This window comes from Mobula birostris, chromosome 5, assembly GCF_030028105.1.
Source record: "Mobula birostris isolate sMobBir1 chromosome 5, sMobBir1.hap1, whole genome shotgun sequence".
Lineage (NCBI taxonomy): Eukaryota > Metazoa > Chordata > Chondrichthyes > Myliobatiformes > Myliobatidae > Mobula > Mobula birostris.
In genome coordinates this window covers 193867633-193895314 of record NC_092374.1, presented here as the reverse complement: position 1 = coordinate 193895314, position 27682 = coordinate 193867633, and the positions used below count along the sequence as shown (strand labels likewise).

The following is a 27682-nucleotide window of genomic DNA, read 5'->3' as shown; positions in this document are numbered from 1 at the left end:
ATGACTATGACTATAATGCATGTTATTACATAAACATAATTATGAAAGGGATAGATAAGATAGAGGCTGGAAAGTTGTTTCCACTGGTAGGTGAGACTGGAACTAGGGGACATTGGCTCAAGATTCGGGGGAGTAGATTTAGGATGGAAATGAGGAAGAACTGTTTTTCCCAGAAAGTGGTGAATCTGTGGAATTGTCTGCCCAATGAAGCAGTGGAGGCTACCTCAGTAAATATATTTAAGACAAGAGTCAATAGATTTTTGCATAGTAGGGGAATTAAGGGTTATGGGGAAAAGGCAGGTAGTTTGAGATGAGTCCATGGCCACATCGGCCATGATCTTATTGAATGGCAGAGCAGGCTTGACGGGCCAGTTGGCCTACTCCTGCTCCTATTTCTTTTGTTCTTATCTTTTTACAAGAGATTAGGAAGATGCTGGAAATCAATATATCAGCTCCCAGCTTCTCACTTCATACCCCTTTCCCATGCACCCTCCTTTCCCGTCACCTGCTTGATGTACTGCTTCCCCTCTTCCTACCTTCATATTCTGACTTCTTCCCCCTTTCCAATCTTGATGAAGGGTCTCAGCCGGAAACATGGACTGTTTGTTCCTCTCCGTACCTGACCTGCTGATTTCCTCCAGCATTTTGTATTTTCCTCATTGTTACATCTTACATCCTTTTTATATTAGGCTCAAAATGATTCATTGCTAACGTTGCATTTGCCTTCCTTAACACTGACTCAACCTGTAAGTTAACCTTTAAGGAATCCTGCATGAGGACTCGCAAGTCCCTCTGTTTTCTGAATTTGCTCTCAATTTCAAAAATAGTCTGTGCCTTTATTCCTTCTACCAAAGTACATCACCATACACTTCCCTACAACATATTCCATTTGCTACTTCTTTGACCATTCCCCTAACCTATGATGTCCATCTGTAGACTCTTGTTTCCTCAACACTGCCTGCCCCTCCATCTATCATCTGCAAACTTAGCCTTAAACCCATTGATTCCATCATCCAGATCATTAACATATAACTGAAAAGTAGTGGACTCAACACTGACCCCTGTGGAATACCGGCAGCCAACCAGACAAGGAATCGTATCGCCCAGGTACTGTGGCAGTACTTAAGCCAACGGTTTGCAATCATAGAGTTATACAGGACAGAACCAGAACATTTGGACAACCAAGTCAATGCCAACCATCAAGTGCTGTTGTATACCAATCTACCACAAATTCACCATAGTAAAGAAAGGACACCAGCTCCTCTCCCTCCTCAGATAGCAATTGAATCTTGGCATGTCCCTGTCGACCCTTATCAACTTTTGTATCTACACCATAGAAAGGATCCAATTGGGATGCATCACAGTTTGGTATGGCAACGGCTCTGCTCAAGACTGCAAGAAACTGCAGCGAGTTGCAAACACATCTCAGCACGTGGCGAAAACCAGCCTCTGCATTGTGGACTCTCCCTACACTTCTTGCTGCCTTGGGAAATCAGTCAACATGATCAGAGACCCCTCCCACCACAGGCAACCTCTCTTCTCCCCGCTTCCATTGGGCAGAAGATACAAAAACTTGAAAACACAAACCACCAGGCTCACGGACAGCCTCTATACTGATGTTATAAGACCATTGAACAGATTACTTGTACAATAAAGATGAGTTCTTGACGTCACAATCTACCTCGTCATGACCTTGCATCTTATTGTCTACCTGCGCTGCACTTCCTCTGTAACTGTAACACTTTAGTCTGCTTTTCCCTTGTATTACCCCGATGGATTTACATACTTACATTTTGAAACTAACTGCACAGATAGCATGCAAGACAGTATTTCATTGTATCGTGGTGCATGTGACAATAATAAAATGATTACCAGTTAACGATCACTTACAGTAATCCCATTTTATCTGCACTATTCCTTTGGATTACTAGTCCAGTAAATTTATTCAAAGTTTTTAATACATTCCCAGTATTTTGCCTGCAGACTTATGTTTTATCTTCAGTTTGAAGAGCCACAGAAACGGATTGAGGAGTGGGGTTTACTGGAACTTGTACTGAACCAATAGGCCAAATGTCCTATGTCCGTGTTATAATCATTCTGTGATTCTATTTCTTCTCTCTCTCTCTCTCCCTCTCTCACTCTCTCTCACATGCATCTCTCTCTCTCTGTCTCAGATGTCTGTCTACCTCTCCCTCTTTCACTCTCTCCCTTGTCCATCTCTCTTTCTGTCTCTGATGTCTGCTTGTTTCTCTCTGTCTCTCACATCTCACATTCTCTGTCTCCATCTCTCGTTCTCCGTGAACCCGTGAACACTACCTCATCATTTCTTACTTCTGCGCTTTTTAAAAATTTCTGTGATTTTTAGTAATTTTATACTTCTGTTCTGCACTGCTGCTGCAAAACAACTAACATCATATCACCAACTGACATCACCGAGTCGACGATGATGGATCTGATTACCGTGAAAATCCAGTGGTCACAGGGAGAATATGCAAACTTCGCACAAGAGGTCGAACCCAGCTCACTGGAGCTGTGGGGCAGTGGCTCCACCAGCTGCATCAAGCCGGCAGCCTTTGGGAGTTACAGCTAAAGGGAGGAAGGAATTCATTCAAAACAGTGATCATTGGATTTCTGGATATTCAGGGAATCAAGGGGGATGGATAAAGTAAAAGAAAATGATGTTGAATGAGCAAAAAATTTGGCGGTCCAATTTATCTCATTTTTATGTAATCTCACCTTGCTGCCTCACCTGTTTCAAATTATTTATTTAGACTAAATAAAAGCCAGGGGTCAGAAGTTATGGGGAGAAGGCAGGAGAATGGGGTTGACAGGGACAATAAATCAGCCATGACGGAATGGTGCCGCAGACTCAATGGGCCGAATGGCCTAATTCGGCAGCTTTGTCCTATGTTTTTATCTCATTTTATTCTCTTCACATTCTCATCAAGTTCATCAACCTTCAAATTCTATCACTCACTCAGTAACTGGGCCAACTTAGAGAGGACAATTAACTTTCTAACCTGCATGAATTTGAGATGTGAGAGGGAACTGCAACACCAGTGTGGAAGTCATAGGTGGTCACAGGGAGAATGGCAAACTCCGCACAGGTCAGGATTGAAGACAGGAGTTTAAGAATGTTGATCAAGTTACTGTTTGGCGAAATTACTGAAAGCACAGTGGGTTCCATTTGTCAGTTCCCAAATTAGAATGCTACAACTGTGCTGGGCATCGAGTTCAGTTGTCCTTTATCAACACCTGAACTACCAGTAAGGAATGTTATCTTATCAGAGATGTTTTTGCAGGCTTGCAGGTGGGAAGATAGATTTAGCACAACTGGAATGTGTCCAAAGAAAGTCCAACAATTGCCAAGCTCCTTTCCTGATCAGGATTGATTCCAAAACATTTTTGTGACCAAGCAATGTTGATCTCCAATGCAGGACTCTGCAATTCCATTCCGCGTGGATGCTGCAAATTTGCCTGCCCTGCCCACTTTGCCAACTTTCTCCCCTCTTGTTCTTAAAAGAAATGCCTTAAAGGCACCACCTCTTAGAACACAGCACAGTACAGGCCCTTTGGCCGACCTTTTAACCGACTGTAAGATCAATCAAACCATTCCCTCTTACACAGCCCTCCATTTCCCTAACATCCACATGCCTATCTAGAGTTTCTTAAATACCCCTGATGTATCTGCGTCTGCCACCGCTCTCTGCATAAAGTATTTTCCTCGACATTGTCCCTACACTTTCTTCCAATCACCTTAAAATATGCGCCCTCATATTAGCCATTTCTGCCCTGGTAAAAGAAGTACCTGGCTATCCACTTGTTCTAGGCCTCCTATCATCTTTTACACTTCTATCTAGTCACCTCTCTTCCTCCTTTGCTCCAAAGAGAAAAGCCTGAGCTCACTCAACCTATCTTCATAAGATATGCTCTCTAATCCAGGCAACCTCTGGGTAAATGTCCTCTGCACCCTCTCTAAAGCTTCGATATTCTTGGAGCGTAGAAGGTTGAGGGGGGACTTGATAGAAGTATTTAAAATTATGAGGGGGATAGATAGAGTTGACGTTTATAGGCTTTTTCCATTGAGAGTGGGGAAAATTCAAACAAGAGGACATGAGTTGAGAGTTAAAGGGCAGAAGTTTAGGGGTAACATGAGGGGGAGCTTCTTTACTCAGAGAGTGGTATCTGTGTGGAACGAGCTTCCAGCAGAAGTGGTTGAATCAGGTTCTATGTTGTCGTTTAAAGTTAAATTGGACAGATAAATGGGCAAGAAAGGAATGGAGGGTTATGGGCTGAGTGCAGGTCGGTGGGACTAGGTGAGAGTAAGATTTCGGCATGGACTAGAAGGGCCGAGACGGCCTGTTTCCGTGCTATAATTGTTATATGGTTATATGGTTATTCTTCCTAAAATGAGGCAACCAGAATTTAACACAAAACTCAAATTGTGGTCGAACCAGGGTTTCATAGAGCTGCATCATTACCTTATGGCTCTTGAACTTGACAGTCTGTTATGCTCTTCTGAGCATCAATCCTGCTCCTTGTTTGGGGCATCCTTAAAGGTATTCTTTATATGCCACTTGTTTCCAAGGCATGCTGTAATGTAGAGACAAGAAGAACTTCACCTGCACCCAGTAGTATCCCACAAGGTTCTCACTGTATGTTTACTTTTAATATCTGTTTCTTCTTCTCCAAGGGTTGTCACCTTGTCATGGTGGAGAGGCTTTTGAGTTCCAGAGCTCCTGAGAGTGACACCATCTGGAACCTAGCTACTGGAAGGGCCAGCCATGATGGTAAGGTCAACTGGGAGGTTCTAGACAATGAGTGATTCAGCCAAGACCTCAACAGTGGAGCTGGTGGAAGATGATCAAACATCATACTGGCGGTGAAGGTGGACGATGGCTGTAGCAGTGAAGGGTCCCCAGTTGTTTTGCACTCCATGCCACTGGACTCTGACCCTTGCATCAGCCTCGGAGATAGGAAGGCTCCCTCCCCACCTCTCTAATCACATGTTCTAATCTTTCTCCGCTCTGACAGATTTCCTGAATTGTTCTTATCTGACCTGGAATGCATTGGTTGTTTATAAAGAAAACAGGCTAGCCTCTTTATTCACTAGAGGTACTCTTCAGACCTGAAAAATTAATCCTTTTACTCTCTCCCCATAGATGCTACCTGACCTGCTGAGTGTATCCAGCATTTTCTGTTCTTGTTTTAGGTTTTTAATATGATGCTTTTTTCACATTCCCAGTCCTGTATCCAATGAAACTTAGGAGAGGACTAAAGGTGCTCCCCCAACATGAGTTCCAGCAGTTCAGGTAACAGAAATTCTGTCTTAAGACTATAAAGTACAGAATGGAATTAGGTTATGCAGCTTATTGTGTCTGCTCTGCCATTTATTTGTGGCTGATTTTATTCAATCCCCTTTGCCTGCTTTCTCACTGTAACCCTTAACACCCTTACTAATCAAAAACCTATCAACCTCTGCCTGAGACAAACCCAATGACATAGCCTTCATGGTCCTCAGTGGTAATGGGTTCCACCACCTTCCGGCGAAAGCAATTCCTCTTCATATCAGTTTTAAAGAGACATCCCTTCATTCTGAGGGTGTGTTCTCAGATCCTAGACTCTCTTACTAATGGAAACAATCCTCTCCACATCCACTCTAGCACAGGCCACCTTAGAATGTTAGATTGCTACATGGATGCAAATTTAGAGAGCTCTCATCCAACAAGGCACTGAGAACAAAAGTTGGGGTATTATGTTGGTGTGGAGTATTGTGTCAGTTTTGGTGACTAATAATAATGTCATTAAGCTGGAAAGAATGTATGGAAGATTTATGAGAATGTTGCCAGTACCTGAAGGCCTGGGAGAGGTTGTAGGAGATTGATGGGTGAACTTATGGACACATGTAAAACCATGAGGGATGTAGATGGGGTGAATGCACACAGTCTTTTCCTCAGGGATAAGGAAATAAAATCTACAGGTCATAGGTTTAAGGAGATGAAAAATTTCAAAGGGACCTGAGAGGCAACTTCCTCAGCTAGAGGGTGGTATGTATATGGAGTGAGCTGCCAGAGGAAGTAATTGAGGCAAGTACCCTAATAACTTTTAAAAGAGATTTGGATCCATACACGTATAGGAAAGGTTTAGAGCAGGGGTTCCCAAATTGGGATCCTCAGACTGCTCGGTTAATGGTAGAGGTGCATGGCATAAAAAGGGCTGGGAACCCCTGGTTTAGAGGGATGTGGGTCAAACATGGGCAACATGTACCTGAACTTTCCTGCACTGCACGCTTTCTGCAACTGTTGTTATTGTTTTATCTTGTTTTACCTCAATGCACTGTGTAATGATGTGATAGTATGAACAGTGTGCAAGACAAGTTTTTCAGTGTGCCTCAGTACACGTGACGATAATAAACCAATACTAATACCGAAAAGCTCACTCCAAGAGGAAGCTTCATGAGGACGGGGAGAAGGCAAGGTTCAGACAGGGAATTCCAGCATCTGAGACTGATAGAGAGGGAAATAAACCAGCTACGATCGAACAGTGGAGCAGACTCAATGGGCTGAATGGCCTAATTCATTTCCTGTGTCTTATGGCCTTATGGGTGGGGAAACCCTGGATCTAAGATGTCAGAGAGTGCAGAGAGGACAGAGTGAAGAGCACTCTACCTGGGAAGGGTCGGTCTGTAGGAGCAGCCTCTCACGGAGGTGAGCTCCTAACAAGCCAGAGACTTCTGACAGCCATCCAAATGCTTTGAGTCAAGATTCCAATGTTTACTCCATGAGTAAATACCACAGTCAGGTCCGGATCTGCCTCAGCTTCTGATGGGTATCTGAGCACAAATTAATGAATGTATTTGTCAGGTATGCCTGTTGACAAGTTTCGGGGAGGTTTTCCCATTGCTCAGACCTGCCGAACACCCGGAGTCAGAGTCTTTAACCATTGCTTTGCTTCGATATCTATTATTATATAATTCTATTTAATCAAACTTTCTTCTCATTATTTCTCCATCCGCTCCCACTCTGATCTATCAGTCTCCTGATTCCTGCACTGTCACAATGATGCCTGGTGCAAGCTTATTGAGCAGTACCTCGCTTTTTACCTGGGCACACCGTAGCCTTCCAGACGCAACATCCAATTCAACAACGGCAGTTAATCGGCTTTTGAGTACTTGCAGATTGGAGATTCCCTTGCAATATCTTATCATCCATCTGGAAGTGAACCCCTCACTCTCTGACTCTGAGCCTGTTCCACTGTTCCAGCATCATTCTGTGTAAGATGCTGCAGCATCTCACCTTCTGACTGGAAACGTGGCAGCCTTCTGGGCTCAACCTCAGAGAACTAGAAGTTTGAACTTTTATTTTCCCCCAGATTCAGAATCAGGTTGATCACCACTAACATGGGCTGTGAAATATATTGTTTTGTGGCAGCAATACAGTGCAAGATGTAAAAAAACTGTATTAGAAAAATAAATAAATAGTGCAAAATACAATTCCCGAAGTAATTTTGAGCACTCATTATTTCCACTCATGCTTTGGTTGATTTAATCCTCTATTTGTTCCATTTCTTGCCTCTTTAACACCCCCCCCCCCCCGGCACACATACACAACCTCTCCCTCATTCACACATACGCAATCTCTCCCTCACACACACAATCTCTCTCACACTTACACAAGCAATCCCTTTCCCTCACACACCATCTCTCCCTTACACAATCTCTCCCACACACACACAATCTCTCTCCCCCACAAACACAATATTTCTCCCCCCCACACACATATAATGCCTCCCTCACGCACACCATCTCTCTCCCGAATACACACACACAATCTCTCCGCCCCACACTCACAATCTTTCTTCCCCCCACACACAATCTCTCTCACTCACATGCGCACTTGCGCGCGCGCACACACACACACACACACACACACACACACACACACACAAAAAGCTCTCTCCCCAATACACACACACAATCTCTCTCTCCCCACACACACAATCTCTCTCACTCACACACACACACTCACACACACACACACACAATCTCTCTTCCTCACACACACATAATCTCTCTCACTCACATACACACACCAACTCTACCTCCCCACACGCACATAATCTCTCTCATTCACATACACACACACACAATCTCTCCCTCCCACACACAATCTCTCTCCCACGTACACACATAATCTCTAACTCGCCACACACACATAATTCTGTCATTCATACACACACACACACACACACACACACACACACACACACACACAATCTCTCTCCCCCATACACACAATCTCTCTCCCCCATACACACACGCAATCTCTACCCCCCCACACACACACAATCTCTCTCCCCACACACAATCTCTCTCCCCCATACACACACACAATCTCTCCCTCAAACACAGACACAATCTTTCTCCCCCATACACACACGATCTCTCCCCCCATACATGCAATCTCTCTCCCCATACACGCACACAATCTCTCCCCCCATACACGCACACAATCTCTCCCTACACACATACAATCTCTCTCCCCCCCACACACAATCTCTGTCCCCCACACACACTCTCTCTCCCCCCATACGCACACATGCAATCTCAGTCCCCCATACATGCACACAATCTCTCCTCCCCACACACAGTCTCTCCCCCATACACACACACAATTTCTCCCCATACACACACAATCTCTTCCCCACACACAATCTCTCCCCCACACACAATCTCCCTCCCCATACACACACAGTCTCTCTCCTACATACACGTACACAACCTCTCCCCCCACAAACACAATCTCTCTCTTCCCACACACTCAATCTCTACCTCCCTACACACACACTGTCTATCTCACTTACATGCACACATACACACACGCACGCACGCATGCATACACACACACAAACAAACACACACACACGCGTGTGCAATCTCTCTCCCACATACACACACAATCTCTACCTCCCCACACACATAATCTCTCTCATTTACATACACACACACACAAACACAATTTCTCTCCCCTCACACACTCATAATCTCTCTCTCACACACACACACACTATCATACTCCCTATCTCGCACCACCGGCACCACCACTGCTTGTGTCATCTAGTCTCTCAGCTCCTTTCGGAACAAGAAAGATCTTCCCTTTTATTCTCCCCAACCCAACACCACCAATCCATTTCTCTGCACAATAATCTGGTTTTACCTTTGAGTGCTCCTAGTTCTGATGCCAGTTTAAATCCCAGCTATTCTGCTCCTTCCACCAGCTTAAAGTTCAAAGTAAATTGATTATCAAGCTACGTACTGTATGTGTCACTTAATCATTACCTCAGTACAGCAACACTATGAGCACTTTGGACTACAATGGACTTCAAAACTCGAAGTAAATTTATTCAAAGTACGTACAATTTACCTATTGCACCATATACTACCCTGGGATTAATTTTCTTGTGGGCATTTACAGGAAAATAAAGAAATACAATGGAGTTTATGAAAAACTATACATAACCAAAGACAGGCAAACAACCACTGTGTAAAAGAATATGAAGTTTGCAGCATCTTTGAGTTTGTGGAATCAGTTTAGTGTTAGGGTGAGTGACCTTATTGATGCTGGTTCAGAAGCAAGGATAATACTACTTTATTAGACTTTGTTCTAACTGTGCTCTTTCTTGTCTGACTTATGTTGAAGTGATGCTTTTCCCGTGGATGCTGTGTGTCTGTGATGCTGCTGCAAGTAAGTTTATCATTGCCCCTGTGCACACGTGTGACATGGCGACAAAGACCCTATCGTATCTGCTGCTACCACCTTCGCTGGCAGTCATTCCACACATTCACCACTCTCCGTGTGAAAAACTTCCCTCTGACATCCACCTTGCACCTACGTCCAAGCTTATGAAAAACTACACATAAAAAAAGACAGATAAACAACCACGGTGTAAAAGAATACAAAGTTTGCCCTCTCGTATTAGCCATTTCAGCCCCGGGATAAAGTTGTCTGTCTATCCACACGATCAATGCCTCACATCATCTTATACACCTCTATCAGGACAATAAAGCAACACATTAGAATTTATGAAAAAATATACGTAAAGGAGACTGACAAATGCACAATGTGCAAAAGAAGACAAATTTGTGCAAATAAAAAAATTACTGAAAACACATCTTTAAGAGCGAGACTGCAGGTTGTGGTAGCACGCACACAAAATGCTGGAGGAACTCAGCAGGCCAGGCAGCATCTATGGAAAAGAAAATAGTTGTCGTTTCGGGCCGAGGCCCTTCATTCAGACTAGATAATAAAAGAAGAGGAGTCAGAGTTAGAAGGTGCTGGGGAGGGCAGGAAGAAACACAAGGTGAAATTGGGAGGGAGTGGAGAGGTGAAGTAAAGAGCTGATAAGTTGATTGGTGATAGAGATGCAGGGCTGGAGAAGGGGTAGTCTAATAGGAGAGCACTAATGTTATGGAAGAAAGAAAAGGAGAAGGAACACCAGAGGCAGTTGATTTGCAGGTAAGGAGATAAGGTGAAAGAGGGAAATGGGGAGTGGGGAATGGTGAAGCGGGGACGTTAGCAGAAGTTCAGAAAAATTGATGTTCATGCCATCATGTTGGAGGCTAACGAGACGGAATATAAGATGTTGCTCCTCCAACCTGAGTGTGGCCTCCTCACGACAGTAGGGGAGGCCATGTACTGACATGTCAGAATGGGAATGGGAAGTGGAATTAAAATGAATGGACACAGGCAAATCCCGCTTTCTCTGGTGGATGGAGCATAGGTGCTTGGCGAAGAGGTCTCCCAATCTACGTTGGGTCTCACCGATATAAAAGAGACCACACCAGGAGCACTGGACACAGTCAATGACCCCAGCAGACTCAAAGGTGAAATGTTGCCTCAACTGGAAGGACTGTTTGGGGCCCTGAATGCTAATGAGGGAGGAGGTGTAGGGGCAGATGCAGCACTTGTTCTGCTTGCAAGGATGAGTGCCAGAAGGGAGATCAATGGGGAGAGAATGGACAAGGGAGATGCGTAGGGAGCAATCGCTGCAGAAAGCAGAAAGTGGGGCGGAGGGGGAGGGAAAGATGTGTTTGGTGGTGGGATCCTGTTGGAGATGGTGAAAGTTACAGTGAATTATGTGCTGGACGCAGAGACTGGTGGGGTGGCAGGTGATGAAAAGAGGAACCCCATCCCAGGTGGAGTGGCAGGAGGATGAGGTGAGGGCAGACATGCGGGAAATGGAAGAGATACAGTTGAGGGCTGCGTTGATGGTGGAGGAAGGGAAGCCCCTTTCTTTGAAGAAGGAGGAGATCTCCTTCATTCTGGAATGAAACACCTCCTTCTGAGAGCAGATGCAGTGGAGACGGAGGAACTGGGAGAAAGGGATGGCATTTTTGCAAGTAACAGGGTTGGAGGAAGTATAGTCCAGGTAGCTGCGAGAGTCAGTGGATTTGAAAATGGACATCAGTAGATAAGCTGTCTCCAAAGATGAAGACAGAGAGATGGAGAAATGGGAGGGAGGTGTTGGAAATGGACCTGGTAAATTTGAGGGTAGGGTGGAAGTTTGAGGCATAGTATGAAGTTGACGAACTCCACATGGGTGCCGGAAGCATCGCCAATGCAGTCATTGATGTAGTGTAGAAAGAGTTAGGGAGTGACACCAGCGTAGGCCTCACCCCATTTTCCCACCACCCTACCAGAGATAGGGTTCCTCTTGTTCTCTCCTACCATCCCACCAGCCTCCGCATCCCGCACATAATTTTCCATAACTTCTGCCATCTCCCACAGGATCCCGCCACATAGCACATCTTTCCCTCACCCCCACTTCCTGCTTTCTACACTGATCGCTCCCTACCTGTCACCCTTGTCCATTTGCCCCTCCTCACTGATCTCCCTCCTGGCACTTATCCTTGCAAACGGAACAAGTGCTACACCTGCCCCTACACCTCCTCCCTCACTACCATTCAGGGCCCCAAACAGTCCTTCCAGGTGAGGTAACACTTCGCCTGTGAGTCTGCTGGGGTCATCTAGTGTATCTGGTGCTCCTGTATATCGGTGAGACCCGATGTAGATTGGGACACTGCTTTGCCGAGCATCTATTCTCCATCCTTCAGAACAAGTGGGATCCCCCAGTGGCCACCCATTTTAATTCCACTTCCCATTCCCATTCCAACATGTCAGTCCATGACCTCCTCTGTTGTCACGATGAGGCCACACTGAGGTTGGAGGAGCAACACCTTATATTCCATCTGGGTAGCCTCCAACCTGATGGCATGAACATCAATTTCTTGAACTTCTGGTAATGATCCCTCCCCCACCTCAAATCCTTCACCATCCCCACGCCCCTTTTATCTCTTTAACTGTCTATCATCTCCCTCTGGTGCTCCTTCCCACTTTCTTTCTTCCATGGCCTTTTGTGCTCTCCTATTGGATTCCTCTTCTCCATTTCTCTTTCACCAATCAACTTCACCCTTCCACCATCCCACCCTCACCGCCACCCCCCCCCCCCCCCCGAAATTTCACGTGAGGTCAGTTTCTGGAATTCCAAACAATTCCTTCTGATCCTCCTGGTCAAAGTCAAAGTTGAATTTATTGTTATATTCACAAATGCATGTGTGCACAGGTGCAATGGAAAACTTACTTGCACCAGCATTGTAGGCAAAATGCATCAGATAAGCAGCATTCACAAGAAGAGCATAAATTAAACATCAATTATACACCATTTTCTTACAAGAAAGAACACAATTAGAATTTTGAAAAGTCAAATCTACTGCAAAAATGCTTAAAAGTGTTCATAGTGTTGCTATGCTGAGGCAGTGATTAGGGTTGTACAGGTTGGTTCAAGTCATGCCGAAGGGTTCTGGCCCAAAAAGTCGACTGTACTTTTTTCCATAGATGATGCCTGACCTGCCGAAATTCTCCAGCATTTTGCGTGTGTTGCTTTGATTTGCAGCATCTGCAGATTCTCTCTTGTAGGTTCAAGAACTGAATGGCTAAAGGGTAGTAGCTGGTCATGAACCTGTTGGTGTGGGACTTCAGTCTTCTGTGCTTCCTGCCTGATGGTAGCTGGGAGAAGGTGGCACAACTGTATGCACACACACACACACACACACACACACACACGCACACACACACACACACACACACACACACACACACAGTGTTTGATCTGTAACCTTGCGGGAAAAGTATGTTTATTCCCTGAAGAACAGGTGTAGACTTGCATTTAACTGCCTTACAAAATCAGTACTCACTTTGACAGCCCCATCCTCTTACTTCAAAACAACATACCTGGAGCATGTTAAATCACAACACACATCCTGTCCAATTCCCCTACAAGTTCCAAGGAAGGCTCTTTTGAATAGCCTAATAATTCACATCCAATGTTGTCTTTAAACTGGTATTCTTGAGTACTTGAATAGCTGTGAATGAGTGATTTTGGACATGTTAGGGCAGCTTATCTGGCATTAAAGATAATGCAATCCAAGCTTTCCAGCTAAGAGAGAGATGTTGAGAGAGTTAATCCCCAGCAAGTCAGTCACCATGTCTTTGGAATCAGGCAGGGGAGTGGAACAGAAATGATTACATCAAGAAAACTCTAAACTCAGGAGCTGGGAGAGGAATTCACCCCTCAGGACTGCTCTGCCGTCCAATAGATTCAGGGCTCAGCTAAATTTTGCACCTTGTTCACCGTTCATTCCTGTTGGGCTGATGCCCAACACATCTCATCCTCTAGGACAGAGAATTCCAAAGGTTCACATCAGTCTGAGAAGCGACTTCTCCTCATTTCTGAGCAGGCAGCCCCCAAAGAAAAAGTAGTACGCTACTTGGCTCCTGCTTCACCATCAAGCTCAACACGTGACCTATAGAGATTAGCTTTATTTAAGAAACATAAGAAATAGGAGCAGGAGCAGGCCATTTGGCCCATCGAGCCTGCCCCACCATTCAATAAGGTCATGGCTGATCTGTCCGTAAATTCAGCTCCACCTACCTGCCTTTTCCCCACAACCCTTAATTCCCCTACTATGTAAAAATCTATCTAACTGTATCTTAAATATATTCAGTGAAGAAGCCTCAACTGCTTCCCTGGGAAGAGAATTCCACAGGTTCACCGCTCTCTAGGAAAAACAGTTTCTCCTCATCTCTGTCCTAAATTTTCTCCCCATTTCTTGAGGCAATATACCCTAGTTCTAGTCTCACCTATCAATGGAAACAACTTTTCTACTTCTATCTTATCTATCCCTTTCAAAATGTTGTATGTTTCTATAAGATCCCCTCTCATTCTTCTGAATTCCACAGAGTATAGTCCCAGGCGACTCAATCTCTCCTCACAGGTTAACCCCTTCATCTCTGGAATCAACCTGGTAAACCTTCTCTGCACCGCCTCCATTTGTCACATGCACATCGAAACTTTGAAACATACAGTGAAATGCGTAGTTTGTATCAATGACCAACACAGCCCAGGATGCGTGAGGGCAGCCTTCAGGTGTCTGGTGCCAACGTAGCATGCCCAGAACTCCATAACATTCACATTTGGAATGTGGGAGGAAACCAGAGCATTTGGTCATGCGGAAACGTAAAAACTCCCTGCAGACAGCTGCTCAAATTGAACTGTGATCTGTGATTGTAGGCACTGTAAAGCATTTCTATAACTCCTCCGTTGCCATGTCTGCCTTGCATCACTCCGTGTCAGAAAGGGTGCAGGAATTTGACCCAAAACATTGACAATTACTTTCCTCTTGCAGATGCTGCCTGACCCACTGAATTCTTCCAGCAGATTGCTTGTTGTTTTAGATTCCAGCATCTGCAGTCTCTAGCTGATAGCTGATGTTTTACTGGCTTCCTGGACATTCTAACCTTTGATGTCAGAATGCCTATTCATCCTGTTATCCTGCCACTTCCCCCATATTAGGTAGATTAGATTAACATTATCTGTCATATGTACTTGGAGCATTGAAACATTCAGTGACATTTGTCTCTGTGACCAACACAGAGCACAGACAGGGCTGCCCGCAATTGTGTCACTATGCCTCCAGTGCAAAACAAAGCGTGCTCCCAGCTCACTGCCCTTAAATGTAGGTCATTGGAATGTTGGCAGAAACCAGAGCACCCGGAGGAAACCCATGTGGATATGGGGAGAATGTACAAACTCCTTGCAGGCAGCGGTGGGAATTGAACTCCAACTTGCTGATTGCAGGCACAGTATTAGTGTTATGCTTACTGCTATGCTACCATGCTGCCCCAGTATAGACTCCTCCACCTAGGGATCATGTTTGAACGTAGACGAACACAAGGACCTGGGAGGCCCCTAAGTGGAAGGTGTGGCAGGCACACAAAAGCAGTTTGGTGTGTGGCAGTACTTCCTTATGAGCCTTCCCTCAGTGAAACTCCACACCCACCGTTCTTGCTGCCAGGCAGAGCCCACAACACACCTCATCACCAGCCACGCACTCTTTATGTTGAGTAACGCTTCCACTTTGTGTTAAGTATGCCCGTTCGACAGTAAAACTTTGATAATTCCGAGCAAGAAGGCTGTGAGTGAATGGCTGATTTTCGGAGCCAAGGCAGTTTTTACCACTCGGGGTAAAAGAGAGGCAAGACTGCGCAGGCGCGTGACATCAGCCAGTAGAGCGCGAAAGGTTTAAAAAGAAGACTGCCATATCCAGTGGGCAGCGTTCAGAGCAGGCAGTGGAGTGAGAGGCAGCAGAGTGATAGGGCTTTGGCTAAATGGGCTTAGGCAGTAATGGGACAAGGCGAGGCAGGTTTACCGGTGTTATTTGTGGAAAGGAGAAAGTATGTGCATGAGGCCAGTTTTCTGTGCTTGGTGTCAGATGTGGGAGGTCCTGGAGTCTCCCAGCCTCCCAGACGGCCATATCTGCACTTGGTGCGTCGAGCTGCAGCTCATAAGGGACCAAGTTAGGGAACTAGAGATGCAGCTCGATGACCTTCGTCTAGTCAGGGAGAGCGAGGAGGTGATAGAAAGGAGTTATAGGCACGTGGTCACACCGGGGCCACAGGAGACAGACAAGTAGGCTACAGTCAGGAGGGGGAAGGGGAAGAGTCAGATACTAAAAAGTACCTCTGTGGCTGTACCCCTTGACAATAAGTACTCCTGTTTGAGGGACGGCCTACCTGGGGCAAGTGACAGTGGCCGTGCCTCTGGCAAAGAGTCTGGCCCTGTGGCTCAGAAGGGTAGGGAAAGGAAGAAGAAGGCAGTAGTGATAGGGAACTCTATAGTTATGGGGTCAGACAGGTGATTCTGTAGATACAGGAAAGAAACTCAGATGGTAGTTTGCCTCCCAGGTGCCACGGTCCAGGATGTTTCAGATCACGTCCAAGATATCCTGCAGTGGGAGAGAGAACAGCCAGAGGTCATGGTACATATTGGTACCAATGACTTAGGTAGGAAAAGGGAGTTAGGCAGGAAGTTGGGAAGCAGGACTGCAAAGGTAGTAATCTTGCGATTACTGCCTGTGCCACGTGACAGTGAGTATAGGAATAGAGTGAGGTGGAAGATAAATGCATGGCTGAGGGATTGGAGCAGGGGACAGGGATTCAGGTTTCTGGATCATTGGGACCTCTTTTGGGGCAGGTGTGACCTGTACAAAAAGGACGGGTTGCACTTGAATCCCAGGGAGACCAATATCATGGTGGGGAGATTTGCTAAGGCTACTGGGGAGTGTTTAAACTAGAATTGTTGGGGGGTGGGAACTGAACCAAAGAGACTGGGGAAGAGGGGGTTGGCTCACAAATAGAGAAAGCTTGTAGACAGTGCGAGAGGGAGGATAGGCAGGTGATAGAGAAGGGACACTCTCAGACCAAAGGTTTGAGATGCGTCTATTTTAACGCAAGGAGTGTTGTGAACAAAGCGGATGAGCTTAGAGAGTGGATCAGTACTTGGAGCTATGATGTGATGGCCATTACAGAGACTTGGATGGCTCAGAAACAGGAATGGTTACTTCAAGTGCTAGGTTTTAGATGTATCAGAAAGGACAGGGAGGGAGGCAAAAGAGGTGGGGGCATGGCACTTTTGATCAGAGATAGTGCCATGGCTGCAGAAAAAGTGGGCGCCATGGAGGGATTGTCTACGGAGTCTCTGTGGGTGGAGGTTAGGAAAAGGAAGGGGTCAATAACTTTACTGGGTGTTTTATATAAGCCGCCCAATAGTAACAGGGATATCAAGGAGCAGATAGGGAGACAGATCCTGGAAAGGTGTAATAATAACAGAGTTGTCGTGATGGGAGATTTTAATTTGCCAAATATCGATTGGCATCTCCCTAGAGCAAGGGGTTTAGATGGGGTGGAGTTTGTTAGGTGTGTTCAGGAAGGTTTCTTGACATAGTATGTAGATAAGCCTACAAGAGGAGAGGCTGTACTTGATTTGGTATTGGGAAATGAACCTGGTCAGGTGTCAGATCTCTCAGTGGGAGAGCATTTTGGAGATAGTGATCATAATTTTCTCTCCTTTACAATAGCATTGGAGAGAGATAGGAACAGACAATTTAGAAAAGTGTTTAACTGGAGCAAGGGGAATTATTAGGCTATTAGGCAGGAAATTGGAAGATTAAATTGGAAACAGATGTTCTCAGGGAAAAGTATGGAAGGAATGTGGCAAATGTTCAGGGGATATTTGTGTGAAGTTCTGCATAGGTACGTTCCAATGAGACAGGGAAATTATGGTAGGGTTCAGGAACTGTGGTGTACAAAGGCTGTAATAAATCTAGTCAAGAAGAAAAGAAAAGCTTACAAAAGGTTCAGAGAGCTAGGTAATGTTAGAGATCTAGAAGATTATAAGGCTAATAGGAAGGAGCTTAAGAAGGAAATCAGGAGAGCCAGAAGGGGCCATGAGAAGGCTTTGGTGGGCAGGATTAAGGAAAACTCCAAGGCATTCTACACGTATGTGAAGAGCAAGAGGATAAGATGTGAAAGAATAGGACCTATCAAGTGTGACAGTGAGAAAGTATATATGGAACTGGAGGAAATAGCAGAGGTACTTAATGAATACTTTACTTCAGTATTCACTATGGAAAAGGATATTTGTGAATGTAGTGATGACATTTAGCAGACTGAAAAGTTTAAGCATGTAGATATTAAGAAAGATGATGTGCTGGAGCTTTTGGAAAGCATCAGGTTGGATAATTCACCGGCACCGGATGAGATGTACACCAGGCTACTGTGGGAGGCGAGGGATGGGATCGCTGAGCCTCTGGTGATGAACTTTGCATCAACAATGGGGACGGGGAGGTTCCAGAGGATTGGAGGGTTGCAGATGTTGTTCCTTTATTAAAGAAAGGGATTAGAGATAGCCCAGGAAATTATAGACTAGTGAGTCTTACTTCAGTGGTTAGGAAGTTGATGGAGAAGATCTTGAGAGGCAGGATTTATGAATATTTGGAGAGGTATAATCTGATTAGGAGTAGTCAGCATGGCTTTGTCAAGGGCAGGTCGTGCCTTACAAGCCTGATTGAGGATGTGACTACACACATTGATGAAGGAAGAGCAGTAGATGTAGTGTACATGGATTTCAGCAAGGCATTTGATAAGGTACCCCATGCAGGGCTTATTGAGAAAAGTAGGGAAGCATGGGATCCAAGGGGATATTGCTTTGTGGATCCAGAGCTGGCTTTCCAAAGAGTGGTTGTAGACAGGTCATATTCTGTATGGAGGTCGGTCACCAGTGGAGTGCCTCAGGGATCTGTTCTGGGACCCTTACTCTTCATGATCTTTATAAATGACCTGGATGAGGAAGTGAAGGGATGGGTTAGTAAATTTGCTGATGACACGAAGGTTGGAGGTGTTGTGGATAGTGTGGAGGGCTGTCAGAGGATACAGCAGGACATTGATAGGATGCAAAACTGGGCTGAGAAGTGGCAGATAGAGTTCAAACCAAATAAGTGTGAAGTGGTTCATTTTGGTAGGTCATATATGATGGCAAAATATAGTATTAAAGGTAAGACTCTTGGCAGTGTGGAGGATCAGAGGGATCTTGGGGTCCGAGTCCATAGGACGCTCAAAGCAGGTTGACTCTGTGGTTAAGAAGGCGTATGGTGTATTGGCCTTCATCAATGATGGAATTGAATTTAGGAGTCAAGAAGTAATATTGCAGCTATATAGGACCCTGGTTAGACCCCACTTAGAGTACTGTGCTCAGTTCTGGTCACCTCACTACAGGAAGGATGTGGAAGCCATAGAAAGCGTGCAGAGGAGATTTACAAGGATGTTGCCTGGATTTGGGGAACATGCCTTATGAAAACAGGTTGAGGGAACTTGGCTTTTTCTCCTTGGAGCGAAGGAAGATGAGAGGTGACCTGATAGAGGTGTATAAGATGATGAGAGGCATTGATTGTGTGGATAGTCAGAGGCTTCTCCCCAGGGCTGAAATGGTTGCCACAAGAGGACACAGGTTTAAGGTGCTGGGGAGTAGGTACAGAGGAGATGTCAGGGGTAAGTTTTTTACTCAGAGAGTGGTGAGTGCATGGAATGGGCTGCCGGTGGATACGATAGGGTCTTTTAAGAGACTTTTGTATAGGTACATGGGGCTTTGAAAAATAGAGGGCTATAAGTCAGCCTAGTAATTTCTAAGGTAGGACATGTTCGGCACAACTTTGTGGGATGAAGGGCCTGTATTGTGCCGTAGGTTTTCTATGTTTCTATGTTTCTAATTCCCCATCTGTCAGTCTGGAAAATCCCAGTGGCTTGGCATCGGATTTACCAGCTGATGTTTCATGCATGTCTCAAAAATCCAGCAGGACCACAGTTCCTCCATTGCCCAAGAACACACAAAGCACCAATTTCCACCCTCCTTTGAAAAATCACTGGGTCCAAAATTCCCACCCTCCCCTGAAAATCACCAGGTCCTGAGTTCCCACCCTCCCTCAAAATCCCACCTTCTTCTGAAAAGCATGAGGTCCAAAGTTCCCAACTTCTCCAAAACTCATTGGGTCCAAAGATCCCACATTCATGTGACACTCACCAGAGCCTCAGTTCCCACCGTCCCCTGAAATTCATTGGGCCCTCCGTTCCCTTCTTCCTCTGAAACTCACCGGGTGCCCAGTTTCTGCACTTGAAGCTTACACTGAAGCATTTATTACAGTACTTTGTAACATCTAAAAAAAATGATGTGGGCAAAAGATGCCATTAAGCTGGAAAGAGTGCAGAGGAGATTTATTAGGATGTTGCCAGGTCTCTAGGGACTGAGTTATGGAAAGAAGTTGAGCAGGTTAGGACTTTATTCATTGAAGTGTAGGAAAATGCTTGGTGATCTTATGGAGGTTTATAGAATCACAAGAGCGTAGCATCAATGCACATAGGGTTGGGGAATCAAGAACCAGAGGGCATAGGTTTAAGGTGAGAGATTCAGCAGATCAGGAAGCTAATCAAAGTTCAAAGTACGTTTATTATCAAAGTAAATTTATGTCACCATATACAACCCCAAGATTCGTTTTCTTGAGGGCATACTCAATAAATCCATCATAGAATAATAACCATGAGAGAATCAATGAAAGACCACTCCAGCATTGGCGTTCAACCAGCGTTCAAACACAAAAAGAAAGTAACAATAATTGTTAGTGTTGAAATTGCAGGGGTCCTGGCGGATATATTTAGAATGTCAGTATCTATGGGTGAGGTGCTGGAGGAGTGGAGGATAGCTCATGTTGCTCCGTGGTTTAAAAAAGGCTCTTAAAGAAATCCAGGAAATTATAAACCGGTAAGTTTGACATCGGTAGTAGGTAAATTATTGGAAGGATTACTAAGAGATAGGGTTTACAAGTATTTGGATAGACAGGGACTTCTTAGGGAGAGTCAACATGGCTTTGTGTGTGGTAGGTCATGTTTAACCAATCTATTAGAGTTGTTCGAGGAGGTTACCAGGAAAGTGGATGAAGGGAAGGCAGTGGATGTTGTCTACATGGACTTCAGTAAGGCCTTTGACAAGGTCCCTCATGGGAGGTTAGTTAGGAAGATTCAGTCACTAGGTATACATGGAGAGGTGATAAATTGGATTAGACATTAGCTCAATGGAAGAAGCCAGAGAGTGGTAGTGGAGGATTGCTTCTCTGAGTGGAGGCCTGTGACTAGTGGTGTGCCACAGGGATCAGTGCTGGGTCCATTGTTATTTGTCATCTATATTAATGATCTGGATGATAATGTGCTAAATTGGGTCAGCAAATTTGATGATGATACAAAGAGTGGAGGTGTAGTGGACAGTGAAGAAGGTTTTCAAAGCTTGCAGAGGGATTTGGACCAGCTGGAAAAATGGGCTGAAAAATGGCAGATGCAGTTTAATACAGACAAGTGTGAGGCATTGCACTTTGGAAGGACAAACCAAGGTAGAACATACAAGGTAAATGGTAGGGCACTGAGGAGTGTAGTAGAACAGAGGGATCTGGGAAAACAGATACAAAATTCCCTAAATAAAAGTGGCGTCACAGGTAGATAGGGTCGTATCTTTTGGTACACTGGCCTTTACAAATCAAAGTATTGAGTGTAAGAGTTGAAATGTTATGGTGAGGTTGTATAAGGCATTGGTGAGGCCGAATTTGGAGTATCGTATGCAGTTTTGGTCACCAGATTACGGGAAGGATAGTAATAAGGTTGAAAGTGTGCAGAGAAGGTTTACAAGGATGTTGCCGGGACTTGAGAAACTCAGTTACAGAGAAAGATTGAATCGCTTCCCTTGAGCATAGAAGAATGAGGGGAGATTTGATAGAGGTATATAAAATTATGACGGGTGTAGATAGAATGAATGCAAGCAGGCTTTTTCCACTGAGGCTAGGGGAGAAAAAAAAACCAGAGGACGTGGGTTAAGGGTGAAGGGGGAAAAGTTTAAAGGGAACATGGCAGGGGGGCTTCTTCACACAGAGAGTGGTGGGAGTATGGAATGAGCTGCCAGACGAGCTGGTAAATGCGGGTTCTCTTCTAACATTTAAGAATAAATTGGACAGATACAGGATGGGACGTGTATGGAGGGATATGGTCCAGGTGCAGGTCAGTGGGACTAGGCAGAAAAATGGTTCGGCACAGTCAAGGAGGGCCAAAAGGCCTGTTTCTGTGCTGTCATGTTCTATGGTTCTATGGTTAATAATGAAGAAATAAGCAGTAAATGTCGAGAAAATGAGATGAAAAATCCTTGAAAGTGAATCCATAGGTTGTGAGAACAGACCAATGATGGGGCAAGTGAAGTTGAGTCAAGTTATGACCTTTAGTTCGAGAGCCTGATGGTAGATGGGTAATAACTATTCCTGAACCTGGTGCTGTGAGTCCAGACGCTCCTGTACTTCCTTCCTGATGGCAGCGTAAAGTGCAATAACAGGATGTTGAGAAAGTGCAGACAATAAGGTGCAAGACAGATTGTAAGATCAATAATCCATCTTATTGTTCCAATGGAATGTTCAATAGTCTTACAACAGTGAGGTAGAAGCTGTACTTTGGCTTGCTGGTACGTACTTCCAGGCTTTTATATCTTCTGTCCGGTGAGAGGAAGCAGGAGAGAGAATATCTTGGGTGAGAGGGGTCTGTGATTATGCTGGTTACTTTACTGAGGCAGTGAAAAGTGTAGACTGATATTATAGAGGTGTATAAAATCACAGGGATGTATAATATCATAAGACATAGGAGCAGAATTAGGCCATTTGGCCCATTGAGTCTTCTCTGCCTGTTCATCATGGCTGATCTATTATCCCTTTCAACCCTGTTCTCCTGCCTTCTCCCTGTAATCTGTGACACCCTGACTAATCAAGGACCTGTCAATCTCTGCTTTAAATATACCCAGTGACTTGCCATCCACAGCCATCAGTGGCAATGAATTCCACGGATTCACTACCTTCCGGCTAAAGAAATTTCTCCTTATCTGTTCTAAATGGATGTCCTTCAAATCTGAGGCTGTGGCCCTGGTCCAAGACTCCTCCTCTATCGGGAGTATCCTCCCCACATCCACCCTAACCAGGCCTTTCAATATTTGACAGGTTTCAGTGAGATACCCCAACCCCCCACCATTTTTCTAAGCTCCAGCAAATACAGGCTCAGAGCCATCAAACACTCTTCATATATTAACCCTTTCTTTCCTGGGATCATTCGCGTGAACCTCCTCGGGACCCTTTCCAATGCCAGCATACCCTTTCTTAGATAAGGACCCAGAACTGCTCACAATATTTCAAGATTGGTCTGACTGATGCCAAATTAAATCTCAACAGTACATCCTTGATTTTGTATTGTAGTTCTCTCGAAATGAATGCTAACATTGCATTTGTCATCCTTACCGGCGACTCAAACTACAAGTTATTCTTTAGGGAATCTGGAATGAGGACGCCTAAGTCCCTTGCACTGGGGACTTCATAATCTTTCCTAGTTATAAAATAATCTATGCTTTTTTCCTTCAATCAAAGTGCATGACCATACACTTCCCTACACTATATTCCACGTGCCACTTCTTTATCCATTCTCCTTATCGATCTAAGTCCTTCAGCAGGCTCTCTGCTTCCTCAACACTACCTGCCCCTCCATCTATCTTTGTGTTGTCCACAAATTTAACCACAAAGCCATCAATTCCTTCATCCAGATCATTGATATATAACATGAAAAGAAGTGGTCCCAATACAAACTCCTGCAGAACACCACTAGTTTCTGGCAACCATATAAAGGCCCCTTTATTCCCACTCTTTGTCTCCTGCGAGTCAGTTAACCTTCTATGCATGCTGATATCTTTTCAATAATACCACATGGGCTCTTAGCTTGTTAAGCAGCCTCATGTGTGGCACCTTGTCAAAGGCCTATAAATAGGGTGAATGCCCATAGTCTTTTCCCAAGAACTAGAGGACACAGGCTTAAGGAGAAATAATCTGTGGCACCTTGAGGAAATGGTTAATTATAGAGATTGGGATTTACCCTGGTACATCTTGCTGAAGGGGAACCTAGAGAGAGGTCAATATACAGAACAAGGTGCCAGAGAAAGTTGGTGAAGCAGGAACATTTAAAAGACAATCACAGAAATAGGAATGGTTTAGAGGGATAAGGCCACATGTGGGCAAATAGGACTGTCTTTGAATGGAATCTTGGTTGGCATGGACCAGTGTTGGTAAGGATCTTGTTTCTCTGCTGTTTGAGTCTATGGTGCTCGGTGAACTAATTTTCTTCATTAATTTCACAGGATCTAAGACTGATTACTGGGCCACAGTAAAATTGAAATGACAGCACATTTTAGTGTGGTACTGGAAATTTACTTTTCCTGCATTTGTGTCCCTGGGCTGGGCTTGAACCACTAACCTTCTGATTTGGAAGCAAGAGCAATATGGATAGGGGAGAACCAGTGGATGTGGTATATTTGGATTTTCAGAAGGCTTTTGACAAGGACCCACACAGGAGATTAGTGTGCAAACTTAAAGCACACGGTATTGGGGGTAAGGTATTGGTGTGGGTGGAGAGTTGGTTAGCAGACAGGAAGCAAAGAGTGGGAATAAACGGGACCTTTTCAGAATGGCAGGCGGTGACTAGTGGGGTAACGCAAGGCTCAGTGCTGGGACCCCAGTTGTTTACAATATATATTAATGACTTGGATGAGGGAATTAAATGCAGCATCTCCAAGTTTGCGGATGACACGAAGCTGGGTGGCAGTGTTAGCTGTGAGGAGGATGCTAAGAGGATGCAGGGTGACTTGGATAGGTTGGGTGAGTGGGCAAATTCATGGCAGATGCAATTTAATGTGGATAAATGTGAAGTTATCCACTTTGGTGGCAAAAATAGGAAAACAGATTATTATCTGAATGGTGGCCGATTAGGAAAAGGGGAGGTGCAACGAGACCTGGGTGTCATTATACACCAGTCATTGAAAGTGGGCATGCAGGTACAGCAGGCGGTGAAAAAGGCGAATGGTATGCTGGCATTTATAGCGAGAGGATTCGAATACAGGAGCAGGGAGGTACTACTGCAGTTGTACAAGGCCTTGGTGAGACCACACCTGGAGTATTGTATTCAGTTTTGGTCCCCTAATCTGAGGAAAGACATCCTTGCCATAGAGGGAGTGCAAAGAAGGTTCACCAGATTGATTCCTGGGATGGCAGGACTTTCATATGATGAAAGACTGGATGAACTGGGCTTGTACTCATTGGAATTTAGAAGATTGAGGGGGGATCTGATTGAAACGTATAAGATCCTAAAGGGATTGGACAGGCTAGATGCAGGAAGATTGTTCCCGATGTTGGGGAAGTCCAGAACGAGGGGCCACAGTTTGAGGATAGAGGGGAAGCCTTTTAGGACCGAGATTAGGAAAAACTACTTCACACAGAGAGTGGTGAATCTGTGGAATTCTCTGCCACAGGAAACAGTTGAGGCCAGTTCATTGGCTATATTTAAGAGGGAGTTAGATATGGCCCTTGTGGCTATGGGGGTCAGGGGGTATGGAGGGAAGGCTGGGGCGGGGTTCTGAGTTGCATGATCAGCCATGATCATAATAAATGGCAGTGCAGGCTCGAAGGGCCGAATTTTCTATGTTTCTATGTTTCTATGGATGCACCACAGCTGACCACATGATGTGGATGATAGACACCAATCAGAGACCATCCTGTTTCAAAGTCTCTGCACTGACTAAGCTTTGGTCCTTCGAGGGGTGATTGATAAGTTAGTGGCCTAAGGTAGAAGGAGTCAATCTTAGAAAACCTAGCACATTTATTTTTCAACATAGTTCTCTCCTACATTTGCACACTTAGTCCAGTGGTCGTGGAGCATACGGATCCCTTCTTTGTAGAAGTCGGCGTCTTGGACCTCTAGAAAGTGGTCCACAGCAGGGATGATTGATAAGTTTGTGGCCTAAGGTAGAGGGAGATGAGTTATTAACTTCAAACTTTCTGCCCAATCACTCAAAGAGCTGAACTGCATGTCCATGTAACGAGAGCTGTATAACTCATCTCCTTCCTCCTTAGGCCACAAACTTATCAATCATGCCTGCTGTGGACCACGTTCTGGAGATCCAAGACGTCGACTTCTACAAAGAAGGGATCCGTATGCTCCACGACCGCTGGACTAAGTGTGTAAATGTTAGAGGGGACTACGTTGAAAAATAAATGTGCTAGGTACCTTAGGCCACAAACTTATCAATCACCCCTCGTATAATATCACATATTGCAAGGAGATAGGACATTAGAGGGGAAACTCCCATTCAGAAAGGAAGGTATTAATGGGAGGATATGCGACACCTTGAGGTGATGGGATCTGCCATGGCACATCTGGGCAAAGCATACACCCATCTCCTACTGCACTGCTACCGAATCTTCCCCTCTCTGGCTCTCCAGATGTAAGAAGCTCTCACTCTGTGCCGTAGATCCAGAAGGAACAGCTCCAGCCTTCTTCCGAGAAAAGGAGGGCTTGGATTTATTCACGCAAGCCAGGAGCTGGCACAGTGAGCAGCTGCCTCACAGCTCTGGAGACCCAGGTGTGATCCCGACCTCCGGTGCTGTGTGGAGTTTGGGTTTTGTCCTTGTAGCTGTGTTGATTTCCCCGGGTGCTCCCAAGCGAAGCACTGTTGGGTCAAAGAGCTGCTGTGAATCACTCGACTGAGTGAAGGTTCAAAGTTCAAAGTAATTCATTTATTTATTTGGCGATACGCACAAAGTGGGCCTTTCCAGTCCTATGAGCCATGCCGCCCCAGCAAACCCCTGACAAACCCGATTAACCCTGACCTCATCACAGGACAATTTACAAAGACCAATTAACCCAGCCAGTACGTCTTTGGACTGTGGGAGGAAACCGGAGCATGACGTACAGAGGCTCCTAACAGAGTGGCGCCAGAATTGAACTCTGAACTCTGGAACGCCTCGAGCTGTAATAGTGTCACCCTCACGGCTCTGCTGTGCGGCGCGTGGCCAAGTGGTTAGGGCGCTGGACTAGCCATCTGAAGGTCATGGGTTGGAGCCTCAGCTGAGGCAGCGTGTGTGTCCTTGAGCAAGGCGCTTAACCACACAATGCTCCAGTCTACCCAGCTGAGAATGGGTACCGGCAAAAATGCTGGGGGTTAACCTCACGATAGACTGGCGTCCTATCTGGGGAGTGGGGGAGTCTTGCACTCTCAGTCACTTCACGCCACGGAAACCGGCATAAGCACCGGCCTGGTGGGCCACAAGGCTCGTGACAGAGTTTAATCTAATCACCGCTATGCCACCCATAAATATCATCTTATGCTACTTTGAGATTCATTTTCTTGCAGGCATTCGCAGTGGAATAGAGAAGTACTGTGGAATGAATGAAAACCTACAGACAAAGACTGACAAACAATCAATGTGCAAAAGAAGATAAACTGTTCAAATAAGCAAATAAACAAACAGACAATACTGAGAACAGGATTTGCAGAGTCCCTTGAAAGTGAGTCCATAGGTTGTGGAAAGGTTGTCCATGGGTGGGAGCAAAAGAATTATTGTGGAAAAGAATGATGGAGGGGCATGTGAGGGAGAGCAAACGGCATGGGGCTGATGGCTGAGAGACAGAATAGATGCAATGGACTGAGGTTCAGAAGTCTGGAAATCATAGCTCAATGGCCAAAGCCTGGAGGACTGCCCTGGAGTTGGAGGACTGTCATTGTGTGTGTGTGGAAAGAGGGAAGAAGCTTGTTTTTGCTGTTGTTGAACCATAAGACACAGGAGCAGAATTAGGCCATTCGGCCCATATGGTCTGCTCCACCATTCCATCATGGCTGATTG

At 45.2% G+C, this 27682-nt stretch overlaps 1 protein-coding gene and 1 long non-coding RNA gene across 5 annotated transcripts in view; one reads left to right on the top strand and one right to left on the bottom strand.

The window, feature by feature from the left end:
* Positions 1 to 27302, top strand: part of LOC140198190 (uncharacterized) — a 46864-nt gene extending 19562 nt beyond the window's left edge. The window contains exon 3 of the long non-coding RNA XR_011886135.1: positions 27193 to 27302. This is a non-coding gene — a long non-coding RNA (uncharacterized lncRNA). The remainder of the gene's footprint in view (positions 1 to 27192) is intronic.
* LOC140198189 (discoidin domain-containing receptor 2-like) overlaps positions 1 to 27682 on the bottom strand; it is a 147121-nt gene that overhangs the window by 84116 nt on the left and 35323 nt on the right. The window contains exon 1 of one of the 4 annotated variants that reach the window (XM_072259208.1): positions 9216 to 9238. The exons of 2 other annotated variants lie outside the window; for them this stretch is intronic. The gene's annotated coding sequence lies outside the window, so the exon portion shown is untranslated. Of the gene's footprint in view, positions 1 to 4481; positions 4570 to 9215; positions 9239 to 27682 lie in introns of those variants that run through there. One more of the 4 variants, XM_072259206.1, reaches the window with a different exon arrangement.